The 21,162-nt window shown below is 37.9% G+C and overlaps 2 protein-coding genes across 7 annotated transcripts in view; one reads left to right on the top strand and one right to left on the bottom strand.

Moving 5' to 3' along the window:
* Positions 1-9,842, bottom strand: part of arntl1a (aryl hydrocarbon receptor nuclear translocator-like 1a) — a 35,737-nt gene extending 25,895 nt beyond the window's left edge. For 2 of the 3 annotated variants that reach the window (XM_047391087.1, XM_047391105.1), the window contains exon 1: positions 9,676-9,842. The gene's annotated coding sequence lies outside the window, so the exon portion shown is untranslated. The remainder of the gene's footprint in view (positions 1-9,675) is intronic. The other variant, XM_047391097.1, reaches the window with a different exon arrangement.
* A 5,535-nt stretch (positions 9,843-15,377) lies between these two features.
* ppfibp2b (PPFIA binding protein 2b) overlaps positions 15,378-21,162 on the top strand; it is a 110,250-nt gene continuing 104,465 nt past the window's right edge. For 3 of the 4 annotated variants that reach the window (XM_047385848.1, XM_047385839.1, XM_047385829.1), the window contains exon 1: positions 15,378-15,536. The gene's annotated coding sequence lies outside the window, so the exon portion shown is untranslated. The remainder of the gene's footprint in view (positions 15,537-21,162) is intronic. The other variant, XM_047385856.1, reaches the window with a different exon arrangement.

The raw sequence follows: 21,162 nt of genomic DNA, 5'->3' as shown, positions 1-21,162 counted from the left end.
AAGCCACTGACAGGTGGAGCAAATAACATTCATCACATTGGTCCAATAAAATTCTATATTTTCAATTTTTGCTTCCTGGAATTAAAGAACATGTTGCTTTGACAAATGGTATTCATTCAAGCACTTCAAACTAGAGCTCTTCGTGGGACTATTTTTAATCCAGGTCCGACCCGATCCCGCTGTCTGTCTCTTTCACTCCTGCCCGCCCCTTTAATTGATGCCCTGTATGATTCATTTCACTGAATGTTTAATAGCAGTTGAACAAGAGCAGAATAAATAAAATATATCCAACAAAGCTCTGTCCTCTTTGAATCACAAATATAAACTGAAAAAACTAAAAATAACATATGCGCACTAACAAATATATATAAATAAGAAACTATATAAAGCAACATCACAAAAAAACCCAACAGGAAAAAAACAGGCTAAACTTGAAGTTGCTAAACTTTCTTCTAAAAGAAGGTTTCTCTGGTTGTCTGACAGTCGGGCGCTGAAGTATCCTGTTATTTCTTCATCAACGGACTTTGGACATGAATTGAAGGAGGAATCCTCCTCCCGATCTGCAAACCAGTTGGGTTTTATTTATTTTTTGGATGTAACGCTGTTTCCAAGCCGAAGCCCATGTTCTGAATGAGAGATTTAAACAGCTTTTTATCAGTTTTTTTATTTGAATAATTTTCCAATGTATTGATTATATTATTCAAGTATACAATGTATTTTTCTCCAGTTTTTAATTTTATTACCAACCTCAGCTGTACTCTTCATTATTACAACAATCTTGTGCTTCTGTGTCTATTTTGAGCCACCCGCTTCCATCCATGGTAATCTTAAAATCGCTCCTGCGACTATTCACACTACCAAGGCAGATGTTCTCTCTATTCATATACCTTTCAGCAGGACAAAAGCAAGCTAGCACACAACAAAGATTTCACAGAAATTGCTTGAAGACCCTGAAAAACAGCCTATAACTATAACTGGTCAACAAAACCCAATTCACCCGAAACACCTTAAACAACTATAAAAAGTTCTGTAGAGTGAATTTGAAAATATATAAACTTATTTTCTTGATGTGAGTAGCCATATGATACTGCATATAGCATTGTTTGAAGGTAAACTAGTCTACTGAAAGCAGAATTAATTGTTGTACAAAATTTTGTTTATGCAGGGATCAATCATTTTAAATCAATCTGCTGGGAGGGTCTGAATATTTGCTTTAAGTAAAAATGACAAGATTCTGTATAAAAAATGTAGCTACCCTGTTCTAAAAGAAACTATTTTAAATATCTAAAACTAAAGTCATTAGCTTTATGTGGTCTTCTACACACCGAAGTATACAATTTGAATTTTGAAGTCACATTTAAGGACAAAGTATTGAAATGAATTTGTCAAACTTGAGGTTGAAGAAGTTTCCTCTTGCTTCTTTGCTTGAATTGGATGTGAATGAATCAAGGAAATACTAGTCATTATATTATCATTTTTTTGCGATGTCATTAAGTTGGCCATCATCTCTTATCTCAAACCTGCGGTTTTACGTGGACTATAGTCAATGATTTAACTTGCTGTTACTACTGTTGTTATCTCAGTTTTGTCTATTTTAAGTTTTTTCTGTATTGCTGTGATGTTGTACAGCTGCCCCCATTAGCCACGGCACCGTCAAAAAAAATGTTTTTTTCCACTTGGTTAAATAAGGGTTGAATAACAAAACTGTATTTTGGTAGAATGCTTTTTCTACTCATTTAAAAAGGGCAAGGCAGACACTTTTAATTTAAGAACTACAGTTAAGCCCAAAATATTCATCACTCTGGCAGGTTTAGGTTTAAAGTGATCTTTACCAACACGTTTCTTCTTTTTATCCAGAACTGATACTGCTTTTACACAGTTTTATTATTATCTTTATAGAGATACCCTCAAGGGAGCGAAAAGAAGAATATCCCTATTTGTGCATCAAAACACAGGACCCCAACTGTTTTTGACTAATCTCAAAAAATACATTTATATACATGCTGTTAGATGATGTGTACATAAACCTAAAAGGGGGGGGGGGGGGGTCTTAGTTCTCATGCATTTAATGAGGGACAAACAAATTTTATTTTTGAGTATTTGTCCTGCTGATTATCAATGAGAGCTAAACATAGAAATTTTTTTTACCTATTTCTGTCTGATTTGTGTCTCCTCTCTAGCTCTACATACAATTCCAAGTCAATAGGGCCTGGTAACAGGAATGTAATGTAGCGTGCTTGCTATGGTCCTAGATGGCCGTAAACCAGACTAGAGGTGCACCAATTGATCGACATTGAAGATGTGTTGTGACCTTATGACACCTGACTGACTGTCAATTATAAAGAAAGTCGTTATCGGCAGGTCAGGCTTTCTAAAGATCGGTAATGAGCCAGAGAACTGCAATCGGTGCGCCCCTAAACCAGACCAAATAATCCCTAAAGCCTTAACATTTGCTTAGACACAATATGATTTTAACTAGTAATCTGCACCTGAAAGGAAAAAAAAGGCTTGTAAATGGATTAAATAAAAAACTAATAAGCCTATGTATCCCTCTTTGTATCATATGGGAGTTGGTGTTATGTCATTAAATGCTGTTTAATTCAATTTTTATCAAAAAGTATACGTAGTCTGTTGAGAAATGTGTGGAGAACAATGTGTCCACTTTAGGTCAATTAGAGTTCTTAAGAAGAAAGAAAAGAAATAAGAATTAGTCAGTGTTTGACTCTAAAAGTAATCCAAAACAAAGAAAGTAAAAATTGTAAAATCCAGGTATAATATATGGGGATCAACCTTGATAAGCACTAGACTATATGATGTTGCCAACTAGTCAAAATAATTGATATTTTATCTTTATTCAAAGATATTCATTTGCATTAAAATCAACATAAAATTACCCATTTACAGGTGCCCAAGTTTTGGGAATGGCATGCACACAGTGGCACACTAAAGATAAGCAGTTGTAATAAAATAAAATAATTTCACAACTGGATCAAAGGTACATACTTCCATAACGAGTATTGGTACCTATACTAAGTGTTATCTTATCTATGGTTTTGGAAAACGGAAATGATACATTTAGATTTTATTTTTGTTAAACAAGAACTGAATTGTCCGCTACTTATTAGTTTTGCCCTGACAGAGAAAGTTAAAATATTGTCATATTGTAATTAATCATACTTTTTGGTCTTAACTAGAAAGAATCCTGTGCTTTGACAAAAAAACATTGCTGCAGTATTGAAAATTGTATAGAGTATCTTTCTTCGACATGACAACCGTATTGCCAACATAAAAGTACAAACAGGCAGGAGGAAAAATAATTTTTACAAGAATCAGGGTTTACCTAACTGTGAGCAGGGTTACTGGCTGTGTGAGGGATTGAAAAAAAGAAAAAGATGTCTTAAATCAGGGGTCTGCAGCCTGTGGCTCTTTGGACCTTCCACAATGGCTCTGAATAACCTAATAATAAAAATGATGATGAACCAACTAATGCTTTTATATATTATAACAATTGCAAGTTTTAACATTTTTTGCGTGGAGCTGTGTTGAATTTCCACAACAGGACTAGTAATATTTTTTTAGATCCATTTTTCTTGTCATTAGGTGGAAATGTTGGGCTTTTTTCAATGTAATTTTCCACATATATCAACATCCCATAGAAGAAAATATATCCATCCTCATTTTGCAAAAGCTTTAAATTTTTCTTTATTTTAAAACCTAAAAATAGGAACAGAGTGGTGGTCCTTTGAAAATGACAAGAAATTTCCTATTGAAGATATATATCCAAAATTAAAAGTTCTCTTTTTCAAACGGTCATTTAACATTTGCGGTTCTAAACAAGTTTTATTTAGCTGGACAGAGGGCAGGAATGGCTCTAGGCATTGTAAAGGCTGCAGACCCCAGTCCTAAATAAAGACGTCCTTTAAAAGCAGATGTCCACTCAAATGAATCAAATGAATAATCAAATGAAAAATCAAAGTGGATAGAGCCTCTAGAGAAATATTAAACATCATGACACAAATCGAGACAAACTGCACTTGAGACCATTCTAACACCTCAACTCCAGCAGTCAAACAAGCCCATTAAGAACCTCTCAATCCGTTTATCCTGATAAAATGTGCATGTGTCATCCTAGTCTGCGTGTATGTGTATAAAGAGCAACAGAATGTGCTTAACTTGTGAAGTAAAAGCATATAGCCAATAATAAAAGTTCTATACAACTCTTATCAGCCACTCCATATGAGGAGAACTTTAAGCCTTTCTTAACTTAGCAGAGCTTTTTTGTTCTCATTGTTCAATAGTGGAAATCAATAAACACTCTCTCAGGGGGCATCTATAGAGTTGACACATCGTGGACACTGTTGTTGATTTGAGCACACACCTGTCCCAACTCTTCAACTGCAACAGAAAGTAGGGATGTCCCACTCTGATCTCTGGTACTGGAACATGTTCCCAAGTAGGACGCATGTACTCAGATGCACATGTGAATTTAATAAATATATACACAATACTCACAAAAGGTACAGATATTTGGCTTTTGAGTGAAATTTATGGAAAACGTAAAAAGTTCACGCTACAGCGATATTATATCATGAAAGTATGGCATTGAAGTAGAAGCATGCAATGGTGATTTCCTAACCTTAAACAATTGATTGAAACAGAACCCAATAACAGTGGTGGGTATAACACAACAGCAAATGTCAATGTCTCAATAATGTGTCATGTGGCCTTCAGCATCAACAACAGCTCGACTACGATGTCTCATGCTGTACACAAGCTGACATATTGTCTGCTGAGGCATGGCCTCCCAGTCTTCTTACAGGGTGTCCCTCAGGTCATTGCAGTTCTGGGGTACAGAGTTATGAGCCTAGATGGCGACTCAGCAGATCCCATAGATTTTCTATGAGATTCAGGTATGGAGAAAGTGCAGGCCACTCCATTTGAGGTATCCCAGTGTAGGGAGGTTTTGTGTGGACTAGACACACTTTCCCAAAGCAGCTGCGTTTCCATTACAAATGTGCATAAAACTTGGTCGATATTCTGCCAATGTCGAAAAAAAACAACACAATTTCACAATTGCGGTGTTTCCATTAAATAAGAAATACAATTAAAATAACAAGGGAATAAGTTTGTTCGTGCGCCAACTCATTAAAAAACATGGCGGCGACGGATGCAAAGACTTGTAAATGCTCGCATTTTTTTGCTTTTTGGAATCTATAATGCTGGTAATGCCCCTGTCGCAAACTAAATAAAAAAAATACTGCGTCTCCTGGTGAATCCAAACATGCCGCGCCATCATCCTCCTACTACTACTTGTTGTCTTCTTCGTCTTTTTCGCCAGCAGTACCATCTGGTTGTTAATCACAAGACTTGTGTGATGCAAAAAAATTGTTTCCATTGCAAATTTGCGAAATACACCAATTTCAATACGGCCAAAAAAAAACACCTCATCCTAGCGCAAAAACTTTTTATCGAAAAACGGGTGTTTTTTTTTATTTATTTACAATTTGTAAATACAATTTGTGCAATTTGATGGTCAATGGAAACGCAGCTAGTGTAACACCACCATCACCAAAGACTCGTCTGGTGACAACAGTGGCTGATGCATAGCGCTCTCCTTCACATCTCAAACATCATTTCTGCTCAATGTGAATGAACTTTCGTCAGAGAACAGCACTGAGGTCCACTGGTTCCTCATCCAGCGTAAATGCTCCCAGGCTCATGCAAGACAATGATACTTGTGCCAGTTAGTTTGGTCATGTTGTCTAGAACGCAGACCATGCTGATGTAAATGGTTTCAAATGATCTGACGCGACACGTGGGTGCCTCTCACCTCCCTTAAATGTGCCTGGAGTTGACTGACATTCATCATGCAGTGCACTGTTCACAATGACGTGGTCATCAGTACAGGATGTGGCCAAAGGACGTGCACTTCTATGTGTTTCTGTGACTCTTCCAGGCTGTATCTTTGGCGAAACCTGCTGATGACACTCTGTGACTCTAAGCTCAGTGGCCACTTCCACCTGCAAACATCCTGTTTGAAGCCTCGCAATGGCAAGGTACTGTTGATCAATTGCTAGGTGTCATCTTGGTCTCATGATGTCAAAATGTGAACAGAATGAGGAGGACTGTTTAAACACCAATTCCAGGAACCAGGAAATTAATTGGTCGATTCATGGATCAAACACCTGTTGTGAATTTTGCTGTTAAACTCCTTGTTAGAAAACAGCAGGTTGTGCAAAAAGTACTGAAACATTAAACAGGTGGACATGTGCATTCAAAGGTTTAAAGAAGGTCACATTAAGTTCACCTGTAAAAGTTATAAGGCATTTTAGGTTCACCCTGACATTTCACCCGAAAGCCAAATATTAACTCTTTGTGATCAATGCTAGATTTTAGCTCCTTTTCACATAATTTACTACACAACTTTCACATTTGAAATTAAGTTTGATAGAAGTACCTTGCTTTTAGCTGACCTTGATTAGATATTGTATAACTTAGCCATTTGTGTATAACTTTATATGAAAAAGGTCACAAAAACAGACAGAATGTGATCATAAACACAGGTGGGTGTGTAAAAGGCTGCAATCTTCACTGTAAAATTTTCTTGACAATGCTTATTTCATTAGCATGTTTTGATCTCTGAAAACATTCAATGCCATTTTTAATGGTTAACACTAGAACTACACAATATCAATCAGCACCATATCAGTTTGCAAAATATAACAATCTTCAAGGACTGCCTAGATGCATTATTTGGTAGAATATACTTAAAGTGTCATGCAGTGATGCTTTGCATATTGCTAAAATATTTGGCCAGTTGGATGGACTACCTGTCCTTAATGCCTACACCTGATTTACATCTCTAGTGCCTGAGATACTAAGGCTCACAAAGCGTAGTGGGGACAAAGTGTCAGGAAAATGTAGGTTAATTGTAATCAATTTTTATTATTAACATTTTGAGTGATAAAATCTCAAATAAATATTTTCCTTATATTGTGACATTGCTAAAAGACAATGACAACATTAAATGACAATGATTTCATGCGATGGTTTGCTACATTCACCCTTTTAATTTGATACTATGAATGGCAGTCTATAGCATCACCGGGAAGACAGAAGTGAGAACTCGGCCTTTAATGTCATTCAGAAAGAGAAATGTAATAACAACAGAGAACTGATATATGGGTCATTGTGACACAAAGTTTGATGAGATTATGATAACTAAGTACATCAATTTATGTACTTGAAGTTCAAAATGCAGACAAAATATAACAGAAGGCTCAGACAACCTCAAATAGAAAACCCTCCACCGCTATAACCACAAAACTGGGCTTTCTGCATGACTCATCAAGTTTCCAAACTGAGAAAAATCACATAATTATACACCATAAGTCACAGTGAGGCAGTCATGCTAACCACAATTTTTGTAAGAGTTCTTTTTAAATTTCCTGTGTCACCACACCGTGTCCTACTTTCATCCATGGATATCCCTTTGCTTTCTTACAGAAATCACAGTTGTCTTCATAATTGAGTCTTTATAGTCAACAGCTTTGCCAAATCATTGCAGCAGAATTCTGTTATCACAATGCCTTTATGCTAGCATATCGGTATAGATAAGCACTAATGCATATTGCTACTTGTTTAGAAACGAAAGGAACTACACGTGTAAGTCTGAAGTTCACCAGAGACTTTCTTTCTGTCACGAAAAGGTTAATACATAAGCTACTGATAACAATAAACCCAAGAATTAAAGCTTATATGACAAAACAAAGGTTGCACACTTTACCGTTCAATTAATATCCACAGCAACACATTTCATAAATAAAAGCCAAGTACTTGGCTAAATACAAAAAAACACTAAGTTATTGTCAAACTGTAATTTATTTGACTTTTAGCAATAGCCGCAGCAAAATCTTCTTTAAAATTGCAAGTTTTCTTCACGATTTTTCTCTCTCATTAAAACCTTCTATAGTAAACATGTTGCTTCAGTGTTTGAAAGTTTGAAATCCAGAGAAACTCATTGTTACTAGTCTGTAGTGCCATTAACTTGTTAATCTGGTGACATGGTACATCATTATACACTTCAGGAAGCACAAAGAGTTCACAAAATGTTATCTACTGTAGTGTTTTGAGAAGTTTCTAAAGAAGCAAATGAAAATGTAATAAAAAAAAAAAGTGCTTGAACCACCCATTTCAAGTTGTTTGTTAACTTACATTAAAAGGGGTGCTAGGTATGTTGCTATCAGTGTGGCTGTGGCTGCTGTTTTTACTCTTCATTGATGATTACACTACTGACTTAAGTCCCCTTACGAAACAACAAAAAACGTATTGTCAATTCCTGCTGGTGACATAAATATCCATCCGTTATTCATTTTTTCTAATTTGCCAAATGGGGCTAATTGTTGAGGCTTTGGTTTGACAAAACATTATTTGATGTACCAAACGAGATAACTAGATGAATAGAAATGTTTTACATAATCAAATAATCTTTTCATCAAATACCTATATTAAGAAACCCAACCAACTCAAATCATGTCCTTAATTAGTCTACAAAAGGTCCAGTTCCACGTTCAATTAAAAAGGAGATAATTCAATTCTAAATTTTAGGGTTTAACTAGAATGTTTCCTTTAAAAAATGTAAGTCTTGTTTATAGTCTTTCGCTGTTTTTAATTGTCAAAATATCCGATTCTGAAGTTATGAAGGTGACCTTCTGGATGAATAAGAAGACCATAGAAGGTAAATTAAGTGACATTTACTCAAACCATTTGAAGGAAGAAAATTCATCCAAAACAGTTCGTTGAACATTGCACACCAATATCTGATTTCACTTAAGCATTTTTTTAATTTTGGGTCATAGTTTTGTTTGTGTTTAAAAAAAAAAAAAAAAGGTTTTAATGTTAATTTAGGGACATAACTACCCCACAATATTACGTGTTTTTGACGCTACAGCTGTCTTAGGCTTTAGGCTATACACACATTTATACCATTTTATTTATTTTTTTCTTGCCGTCTTTCAGAAGAGACTCACAGACGTATTATTACAAATCCAGTCTGAGCTGCCATTATAAAACCCCATTTAGGAAAAGCAGGTGGCCACAGCAGTCACCAAATTTTTACAGCCAACACCACTGATGTCTCATAATGTTTTATAACCAAAAACACGAGCCTGCCCTTTCAGAGCAGCGTGTGATCCCTGGTTGGGGATCTCTGAAGTTATCGCGGCAGGATGGATGCTCTCGAAGACATAGTGTACTACTAGATACCCATTAAGGCCTGTTTACATTGCTAGCATGCTAGCAGCATTCAAGACTTATGTCATGCTTGGCTAACATTTCGACCGGCACATATTTGTGCCCGAACATAATTAAAGCATCAACACTTTCTGGCAACAGTTAAAACCATCTCGCGAGACTATGGTGTTGTTTTCACCCTTTTTCATATGAGCAAATTGTCTCAATGGCTAATATTAGCATTTTGCAACAGCTAGCAATGGAACGCAAACTGTCATGACTTGGCTAGCGAGCTAACGTCCCTCTTTCTGCTCCACAAAACCGCACTGACATGACCACAGCGCTGGGAAAACCTCGACGATATCCATCACGGATTAAACGCCTGGTGAAGCCACAGAGGTGTGTTATCAATAAAGCACAAGCTCGACGGCATGTCGTACTTACAACCTGTGAGCCACGGTCCGTCTATCCATTGATGCCCGCTGGTAATATGTGATTGCAACACGGAGAACTGTGACATAAACGATTTTCAATCGGTGACCCAGTTTCTCTTCGCCGTCATGCCTGTCGGACCACTAACCTAGTTTTTCAACCAATGGAGTTCACGACTCCGCCATCGGCGTCCCTCAAGCCAATCAGATGCAAGTTCAGGCTAGGGAACTGTGACGGACGCGGGAGCTGACCAATGAAAGCGGGGTTAGAACGGAATGCATCTGTCCATTTGTGTGTGAGCGTGTTACGGAAAACACAAAGCAAACACGCCATTTAGCTGGCGCTCTGCCCGATAGCCCTTATGATGATTTATAGTCTTTAAATAGATTCACTTAAGGTCTTCTTATATATTTATATTTACTGTGAAAAAAATTATAATTTTTTTATATTTTACATTCTAAACAGTTTTATTCTTTATTTTACTTTTTAATTCAATTCCATTCAAAAATACTTTATTAATCCCAAAGGGAAATTAAATGTTGTTATAGCTCATATTATGAAGGTTTCCTCAAAGAGCCGTTGTAGATGCTGATGGTTGTGGGCAGGAAGGATCTCCTGTAGCGCTCCGTCTTACAGCAGATCTGAAGAAGCCTCTGACTGAAGACACTCTGTTGTTGTAGGACAGTCTGATGAAGAGGATGCTCAGGGTTCTCCATAATGTTCTTCATTTTATGAAGAATCCTTCTTTGTACAATGATCTCCGGAGGTTCTCCAGCCTTCTTTATCAGCTTGTTGAGCTTTTTTAAGTCCCTGGTTCTGATGCTGCTTCCCCAGCAGATGATGGCAGAAGAGATCACACTCTCCACAACAGACTTGTAGAAGATATGCAGCATCTTGCTGCAAACACCAAAGGACCTAAACTTCCTCAAGAAGTACAGTCTGCTCTGTCCCTTCTTGTAGACGGCTTCACAGTTGCATCTCCACTCTAGTCTGTTGTCCAGGTGAACACCGAGGTATTTATACTCCTCCACCACCTCCACCTCTTCTCCTCTCTTTTCACACCATGCCACAAAGCGGTCCACCACCTTCCTGTACTCAGCTTCTTGTCCATCTCTGATCCACCCCACAACTGCAGAATCATCCGAGTATTTCTGCAGATGACAGGAGTCTGTCTTGTACTGCAAGTCTGAGGTGTACAGAGTGAAAAGGAATGGTGAGAGTACAGTCCCCTGTGGTGCTCCTGTGCTGCTGACTACCTGGTTAGACTCACAACCCTTCAGTCTCACAAACTGTGGTCTGTTTGTCAGGCAGTCTTTGATCCAGGAGATTGTTGAGGCCTCCACCTGAGTCTTCTGGAGTTTCTGACAAAGCAAATCAGTAAATTATTTATTTAAGTAAATAAGTTTGAGTTTTCTGTACTTATTTATTTTAAATGTACAATTTTATTTATCATATTTTCAGTGTTTTGTTGGAAAGTGTTTTTCCCTTTTTAGATTTTAGTTTGTTTTTATTTATTTAAATTCAGCTAAGACTTCAAGACCAAAGTGTTATTTTCATCCATCTTGCACATTTACGCCTTCTAGTGGGCATATTTTCCCATACTACGAGCTTTTTTGTTCATGTGATTTTCTTTTTTTTTTTGGTGCATTAATATGTTTCATAATATACATGAAAACCTTGCTTAATAATCCTTGTCTGGAGTACTTATAAATTCACATTGCATTAACATTGCTGATACTGAAACCCAAAATCCAATATTCACTCTACAAAATGTACACCACCGGTCAAAAGTTTTAGAACGCTTTTCTCACTTAATGGGTCTCTTTATTTTCATGACTACTGAAATTGTAGATTCTCACTAGAGAAAACAAACCTGTGAATTAACACACATGGAATTATGCAGTAAACAAAAAGTGTGAAATAACTATAAACATTTTAATATTTTAGATTATTACAAAAATTGCCACCCTTTGCTTTGATGACTGCTTTGATCTCTTGGTGTTCTCTCCATGAGCTTCATGAGGTGGTCACCTGAAATGGTTTTCCAAAGAGTCTTGAAAGAAATTCTCAGACGTTCATTGAGAGACGGCCAGAGATTAATACTTCAGTCATTACAGCAAAGGGCGGCTACTTTAATGATTCTAAAATATAACATATTTAAAGTTATTTTACAATTTTTAGTTTGCTACATAATTGCGTATGTTCATTCACTGTTTTGATGCATTCACTGAGAATCTACGCGCAATGTAAATAGTCATAAACATAAAAAAGAAAACCTTTATATGAGAAAGACGTTCTAAAACGTTTGACCAGAAGAGGATATTTTAATGACTAGCATTCCAAATGGTTAATGGTAACTAGGTTTGATTTATGTTTGAGGATTTTGCTTTTAATGTACTCATTACTGAAGCCAGAGTTCTCTGTTTGGTAGCACTAGTATCAGTTCCATCACAGAATAACACTTTCAGCTGAAGACACTGTGAAACTTCACTTACGCCATCCTTCCAACCATCCATTCATCTATTTTCTTTACCTGCTTCTTCCATACTGGGCGAGCTGGTGCCTATCTCCAGCAGTTTATGGGCGAGAGGCGGGGTAACTTCAGTCCCAGTGGCTTATTTTTCATTAGAGACTTGTGGACTAGTGGTTCTTTGATTGTTTCTGAACATCTCAGGGCATTTTTCATCTTGGCAAAGAGGTGGCAACTTCTGCACAGTTCCTTGAACAGATGATCTGCAGTTGTTAAGAACTGGCTCTCCAGAATCCTCTTTTGAGATCTTCTCTGAGCTCCTTAAACATGTCCACTGAACAATCCAGTGACTGTCAATCATCCTCTTTTATAACAGAGCAGAGAAGCTGCACATAGACATGATCTCTGCTGGGAGGTTAAGAGGCTTTGGCAAGTTAAAATTGGAACATCCTGTACCATTTGATTACAATTCTTTATGTTGTCTTGAAATGTTGCGCCTGTATTAATAATTTCTGCTGTGTTATGATTTCAAGATGCAGAGCATTGCAATAGGATTTATACCCATTTATTTTTTTCACATAATCTCTTGTCAGAATCCTAAACTTCATTGTATTTTAATGGGATTTTATGTGATACACAAAAGAAAAAGCAGTGAGCTGTTGTGGATTTGGCATGAAAATGATACATGGTGTATACATTTTTTACAAACAAATATTTAAATTTAATTTAATTAAAATTTTGAATGTAGGTCTAAGGGTTTATTTTTTTTCTCATTTGCTCTGTCCCCTGCATTGGGTATGGAAAACAGCAACAAATATTCTTTACAGTAGTAATTTATCAATATTGATGATATCATAATATATTATAATTCTGAAAAACATATGTTATGTGGTCTTATACACTGCTCAAAAAAAATAAAGTGAACACTCAAATAACACATCCTAGATCTGAATGAATGAAATATTCTCATTGAATACTTTGTTCTGTACAAAGTTGAATGTGCTGACAACAAAATCACACAAAAATCATCAATGGAAATCAAATTTATTAACCAATGGAGGCCTGGATTTGGAGTCACACACAAAATTAAAGTGGAAAAACACACTACAGGCTGATCCAGCTTTGATGTAATGTCCTTAAAACAAGTCAAAAGGAGGCTCAGTATTGTGTGTGGCCTCCATATGCCTGTATGACCTCCCTAAAACGCCTGGGCATGCTCCTGATGAGACGGTGGATGGTCTCCTGAGGGATCTCCTCCCAGACCTGAACTAAAGCATCCACCAACTTCTGGACAGTCTGTGGTGCAAAGTGATGTTGGTGGATGGAGCGAGACATGATGTCCCAGATGTGCTCAATCAGATTCAGGTCTGGGGAACGGGCGGGCCAGTCCATAGCTTCAATGTCTTCATCTTACAGGAACTGCTGATACACTCCAGCCACATGAGGTCTAGCATGGTCCTACATTAGGAGGAACCCAGGGCCAACCACACCAGCATATGGTCTCACAAGGGGTCTGAGGATCTCATCTCGGTACCTAATGGCAGTCAGGCTACCTCTGGCAAGCACATGGAGGGCCATGCGCCCTCCAAAGAATTGCCACCCCACACCATTACTGACCCACTGCCAAACCGGTCATGCTGAAGGATGTTGCAGGCAGCAGATCGCTCTCCACGGTGTCTCCAGACTCTGTCACGTCTGTCACATGTGCTCAGTGTGAACCTGCTTTCATCTGTGAAGAGCACAGGGGGCCAGTGGCTAATTTGCCAATCCTGGTGTTCTCTGGCAAATGCCAAGCGTCCTGCACGGTGTTGGGCTGTGAGCACAACCCCCATTTGTGGACGTCGGGCCCTCATAACATCCTCATGGAGTCGGTTTCTAACTGTTTGTGCAGACACATGCACATTTGTAGCCTGCTGGAGGTCATTTTGCAGGGCTCTGGCAGTGCTCCTCCTGTTTCTCCTTGCACAAAGGCGGAGGTAGCGGTCCTGCTGCTGGGTTGTTGCCCTCCTACGGCCTCCTCCACGTCTCCTGGTGTACTGGTCTGTCTCCTGGTAGCGCCTCCAGGCTCTGGACACTACGCTGACAGACACAGCAAACCTTCTTGCCACAGCTCGCATTGATGTGCCATCCTGGATGAGCTGCACTACCTGAGCCACTTGTGTGGGTTGTAGAGTCCGTCTCATGCTACCACAAGTGTGAAAGCACCACCAACATTCAAAAGTGACCAAAACATCAGCCAGTAAGCATTGGTACTGAGAAGTGGTCTGTGGTCCCCACCTGCAGAACCACTCCTTTATTGAGTGAGTCTTGCTAATCACCAAAGATTTCCCCCTGTTGTCTATTCCATTTGTACAACAGCTGTGAAATTGATTGTCAATCAGTGTTGCTTCCTAAGTGGACAGTTTGATTTCACAGAGGTTTGATTTACTTGGAGTTATATTGTGTTGTTTAGGTGTTCCCTTTATTTTTTTGAGCAGTGTATTTTTAGGCTAATGTGGAAATTGCTGAAAATTTACTTGAAATTAAATAGACAAAAAAGCATTCCACAAATTAGTTAGTATTTTAATATTTATCCACGTGATAAGTGAAAAAGATATACAGTGAAAGTTCTGAACAAATAACACCAGCATATTTTAAGCACCACAAAGATATCGAATGATGAAGTTGAAAAAAGCCAAACACCTTTACAGGACAGGGGGTTGCAGTTATGTTATGGTATCACTAGATGGCAGTGTCTACTAAAATAACTGAACATTAAAGTCTTTCATTCCCATACGTGGTTTACCGTTGTCTGCCATTTGTCATTTGTACGAACAACAACAAAAATGTATTGTAAACATAATGATGAAGATGACGTTTTGTATAATACCTTTAGTTGTTAACGCCATGTTATCCTGATCTCTTGATGCCTTTAGGTACCGGCAAATGAATTTGTTCGTTTAATTTACAATAGAAAATACTCTTTAACTTTTTTATTGTGGAACTCAACAGGAAAAAAAAAAAACAATTACAACCAAAATATAATTTCGGTTCACTTTACTAACTAGATGTAATTAACACGACATTTAAATAGTATCTTTGAAAACTGTGTCTAGTTGGTTTTGTTTTCATTTCAGATCGCCTCTAAATAAATCATGTACTTTCTACAAGTTAAGCGCAGGATTTCCGAGGAGCCCGTGAAGGCATCATGTCTATCACATGTTCAGGTGATAATAGTTGAAGGAAGCTCGAGCGGCGGCGGAGCGAGCGTCAACTGTACATACAGGTCGGACCAGCTCATGACACCTGGGCGTGAGAGAGCCATGCGCGCCCGAGCTGCGGAGTTTTCCTCATTTTAAAACGTGACTTAAACGGACATATCTGGAGGATCCATTTCGATAGAAGCTCACAGGACTCGGATATAGTAAGTTAGAAAGGACTTTCAGAAGTACTGTAATTACTGCAGAGGTTTCTGTTTACTTTTGACTTTTTTGGGATAAAGTAAAAACAAAGAGAGGATGAGTTTATAATGTTGCTTTAAGAACTGACATGTTTATCCCAGAATAATCGCTTTTGTTGTATGTTTTCAATTCATAACCTCAGTCTTTTTTATGGGACATTGTTTGGCTTTGTGGCGCCCAACCGATCCTCCGTATTTCATATTAAATACCATTTATATAAAATAGAGATGATCACTTGCTGCAGCTGTCTAACTTTAGATATTCACTGGACAGGAATGTTGTGAAACCTCTTATAGTCATATGACGTATTTAATCTTATTCTGTCAGCTTGGAGCTGTTAACCATGCTGTGCTAATGCAGATAATCAATTTCTGACATCATGGGTGGAAAGAAATGGGAGGGAGGAATAGGTTGCTGGGGATATGCTAATTACAGAAAATCAAGGCTGATGTGTGGCTCCCTTCAGCTGTAGCATCTGCTGCATTTAACTCTGGAGATACTAACACGCACACGTCTCACATGCATTCACACAGACATGAACAAATAAATATCAGAGAGGGCCGACTTAAGAGAGCTGAAGGAGCCTCCTCACTGTGAATACAGCCGGCCGGTGCCTCTTTCTGGTGCAAATCTCATTTAAAAAGAAGAGAATTGAAAGGCCTCATTGGCACTGACGGCAGTGAATTGATTAAGGCTGCTCTGGCTGGCACTTGGGTGGCATTAGCACTCAAAAATGAGAGGAAATAAAAACTGGAGCCTGGGTGAAGAGGCAATTGATGAAAAAAAAACCCTAAAGGATAAATGAAAAGTATTGTTGCAATAGTCATCAAACTGTTTACTCAGTCAGAAGTGCACTAACCAAACTGATTGTGGGAGTAGGTTTTCGGATGGTGCCATGCATATGCATGCACTGCGCATGGATCCAGCAGATGATGGCACTGATCCCTGTGATCAAAGCGGGTTGTGTAATTCTAAGAGCGTTTGTTTTCCTCTGAAGTCATACAGGATCAGATGGTTTCTCTGTCGTCTTAACTGCTGCTGCTGGTCCTCACACCACGAATGTGGTTTTAGCAGATATAATTCACTGCTGCTCCATGACAGGCAGGGATAAAGAAGTAGAGAGGGAGATGATAAGAGCACATGGAGAGATGTTTGGGAGATTAAGGCAATGAGAAAGGAAAGGGAGCAAAGAACAAAATACCAGGAAGACCATTTCAAGCTTTTTAGGATACAAAAAATAATCCTTTCTTTTCTTAGGTCATAAAGGAAATGTCATATTTTGATACACGGAAATAAACTGGAGCATAGGAAATAATATAAGTTTAGTTTGTCGGAGGATGTATTTGGTTTGCTGTCAAAGGAAGAAAGGAAATAAAAAAACTGTATCAGAGAATAGCAGAGCTATGCTACAGGGTTCTTAGCAGTCTGGGAATCAATCAAAGTATTTTCCAGCCCTGGAAGAGGAAAAGATTAATTTTCAGACCTCAGTCCCTATCCGATTGTCTATAAACTCCATCCATCCATCCATCCATCCATCCATCCATCCATCCATCCAAATGAATGGGTGGATGGGACTTGTGACTTCTATGCCGCAGGGCAAATGCCCCACGCTACAAGCATTATTTGTTTTGTAAACTCACAGCTGTACAGGCAAACATCGTCTTCATTTATGATTTATGAAACGAAATTTGTCACTACTGTCTTTAACTGAGGCAAGTGAGTTCAAATGTTGTTCTGGATTCTTTTGTACCCCCTTAGACGAGTGCTTGATGCTCTCTTGGAGTAAATTAGGTAATTTTGGAAATGGCTTACCACTGTTTCATGTTTTCTCCATCTGTGCATAAATAGCTCTCACTATGGTTTGTCAGAGTTCCAAAGGCTTAAGAATGGCTTTGTAACCCTTTTTCACACTGATAGATGCCATTAACTTAGTTTTTTACCGAGCCATTGTTATTATATGTATCATTCAGAGTAATAAGGGTAAAAAGTTGGCATAAACACTGGAATATATGCAACTCTTTAGACATTAGTTTTCTGGTCTGCATAAAAAGACCTATTATGCATACATTTCTGACCTAAAAATGAGCGCGTGAGCATCCATGTAGACAAATCTCACGGTTGGACTTGTCATAAACAATCTCAGACCAACTGAAGGGCGGAGGAGGAAGGAGGTGAGGACAAGGGGGGAGAAGCATAAAAACGATTAAAAGGAATGAGTGTCACGGAGAGCTCAGGAGAGTGGAAAACACGGGTGCACGCTTCGGGAAAAGAGAAGAAGCGATAAATGCGGGATTATTAGTGACAGTGGGAGGTGGGAGGATGTGTTTAGTTACATAATATTGTAAATATTTGTTAACATGATTTTCTTTTTAACATGAGTTTCTCTTTTACTTTAATCTTCTATTAGTCAATTCTAATGTAGAAAAATGTGGCTTAAATACTTAAATCGATGCACGAAACTGGTGCAACTGAAGTGTATGGTCAGACTAGTACTGACAGATAAATTAAAATGTATTAGAAATGAAAGTCAAAGGTAGTGTTGCACCTATCACCTAGATATCAGAAGTAGCCAATATTTCATTGATCGACAATTGGATCAAAAACTGAAAAATAATTTCATCAGATTTTTTTATTTTATTTATTTAAATGCATCCAATAGGAGCTACCACCATTTCTGGTCTATAGACACAATTACCAGCAACATGTACTTTTATGCGCTTTTAGAGCTTTATAGGTTACGATTAGAGGCTTGATTAGAGGGTTGTACTTTGGTGCAGAAATGCGGATGATCTGTTAAGTCCTTCATTTTCTGTTTCATTCAAATAACTTTTATGTGTTATAATCTGTAGAATAAACAAAATAAAAAAGAAATGGGTCAAAATCATAATAGGCATGCCAGACCTCAAAGAAAACCAAAAATTGGCATTGGACATTGAAAGCCTGATCGTTGCATCATAGTTTAAGTGAACTGATTATCTTTACATAGTTTTTGTTTTCATCTAACACATGATACTTGCACGTAGATCTTGTCCAGATCAAGATGGTTTTGTGCCTGACACAGATGTGACTTATTACAAATGGTTTAATCTCATTCTGCAGTGAGGTTCAACAATGAGTTGGGACAACAAACAGAACTAAGAAAAACTCTAGTAAAACCAGCATTAGTCTCAGCATACAGAATAATTTTGGTAATTTTTGTTGCACAGATCAATGTTGTTACAATCACATGATTTAAATGTGTAGGATTAGTTTGACTCCAACAGCTCTCTAAAGGCATCTTTCCACTATGCTATGCCGAAACTTTGTTTCGCGGAACTTAATTACCCTGAAACCTCAATCTCTGTTTGAGGCTGTTTGTCAGGTTCAGGTCAACTCTGGTGCTGTACTTGAAATCTCCATCCATTTTGGCCTCTTTTCTACTAGTCCCTATTCAACGCGGTTCGGTACCACTCTACTTTTTAGGCTTTTCCATTAGTAATGGTTCCATGTAACCGTTATTATTTTTAGTACCTGGTGGGATGCAGTTCCAACCATGCGGGTCGGCATGGTTGGAACTGCAAACGCAAGCTGAAAACACGATGACAGAAGATCATTGGTCACTGATTGGGTAGGAGGCAGCTTCACTATTTCCAGCAAATTATAACCAACATATAATAACTAATGTCTTCAACCGTTAAATTGTTTTGTACTGGGCTTATTGTGTATATAACCACTGAATGAAGCTAGCATAAGGTAGCATTACTTACGCTCACACGTTCTCTAGCTTGTACCCTTCAGTTTGATACCACTCAATGGCTTCCCTCTCTCTCCTATTTTTATCCAGAGTGTTTCGTCTTGCCACTCCGAGCCTTGTCTGACTCTTCTTTTACTGAGTCTGACAGCAGCCATAGACTGAGTAGCATGTCCTCCATTGTTGTTGTGTTTGTGTTACAAACAAATCACATGACTTTTCTTTTTTGAACTGTGGGGCCTCCTTGCTATTGACAGATCCTGTCCACATTGAGATGGTACTCAACTGTAAGGGAAAAGGAACCAAACTGTATAGAGTAGAACCGACCCGAGACAAATCACTCTGAGTAGGTACTAATAGAAAAGGGGTATAATGCTGACATTGATAATGACAGGGTCGCTCCTGCTATTGTATTTTCCCGACTATAAGCCACTACTTTTTTTCCCATGCTTTGAACCATGCGGCTTATAATGAGGTGTGGCTTTTCTGTGGATTTTTCTTCACCCGCCAAGTGGCGCTTTAACAGAAAGTGAAAAAAACGAGACAAGTGGGAAGTCAAAACTGGAAATCAAAGAAGAAAAAGCGCTAATTTTTATTTAGCACATGCAAGTAGCAGGCACAACAAATATTTTTTTTTGAGGCTGTTCAACTCCGACACTAGAGAAGATGACTTTAGTGGTTTCAGTGCGCTGAAGGACGATGAATAAACCAATCAATAACTTTTCTGATTTGTTTGATCAGCACTTTCACTTTTATGCTACAGGCACCATTCGGAAACTAATCAGTTCAGTTATGTTCAGTTAAACTATGTAATCAGTTCAGTCGATATCAGCAGCTTTTAGCCCGGTGTGGCCTATATATGTACATTTCCATTTAAAAAAACAAAACTTTGTGGTTGCGGCTTATATTGAGGTGCGCTCTATAGTCGGGAAAATACGGTAATTAGTCATTGTCTTGACTTGGACAAAGGAAAAACAGTTCCCCTTACAAAAATAAAAACAAGTGAATTTCAGTCCACAACTTATGTTAAGTCACTTGCACATGCAAAGAAGTAACTGCAACATGTCTTAAATGTATTTTGAAGATGAAGACTTTGTTTCAGAGGTAATCTATTAACAACTCACTTCGCTTCCAGGCTGTAGTTGTTTTTTTTAAATTATTTTCTTGGAGCACAAACACTGTAAAACTTTCAAAGATAAACGGTTTAAAACTCTAAAATATTAACTATTGACTGAAGTATTTACTTCCTCTGCCTCAAAAAAGCAGAAGTCTATTATTAATGTATTTTGTGAAATCCTTCACAATTAAAGTTAGATGATTTTGAACTGGGGTGGCTAAAACATAAAGCTGACAAAATACCAATCTAAAATTTTTGGCAGCTTCCCACCACAAAACACAACCCTTAAGGTTCACCAAAAGTACTAAATCCCAACCAGGGCTATGTTCTGGGTAAACTTCTACCTGAATAATCAGTTTCTATCACTGTAGATGCACTGGAAATGAAGGAGGGTAAATGATTTCCACAAAAAAACTACCGTCAGTCCTGGAAAATGTTATAGAATTGAAAATGTATCTAGGTGCACACCTAAAAAATATTTTGATTATGGGAATAAAAGGATAAGAATAATTACCACTTTCAACCTCTAGTTGAACCTCAACATTGTAAAATACTCAAATGCTGAAGGACTGTACTTGTTTTCTACAGTCATGTTAAAGTATAGCACACCAAGGGCTCCAGTGGGGCGCTGATTAAGGAAAGCCAATTCAGTTTTATATGGTTTCATTAAGTTGATTGTTCTCATGTTGCATTCACAATGACACCACCTCTTGTTCTTGTGCAAATTTACTTTAGAATGAGC

Source organism: Girardinichthys multiradiatus, chromosome 2, assembly GCF_021462225.1.
Source record: "Girardinichthys multiradiatus isolate DD_20200921_A chromosome 2, DD_fGirMul_XY1, whole genome shotgun sequence".
NCBI classification, from domain to species: domain Eukaryota; kingdom Metazoa; phylum Chordata; class Actinopteri; order Cyprinodontiformes; family Goodeidae; genus Girardinichthys; species Girardinichthys multiradiatus.
This window is presented reverse-complemented; position numbering and strand designations above follow the sequence as displayed.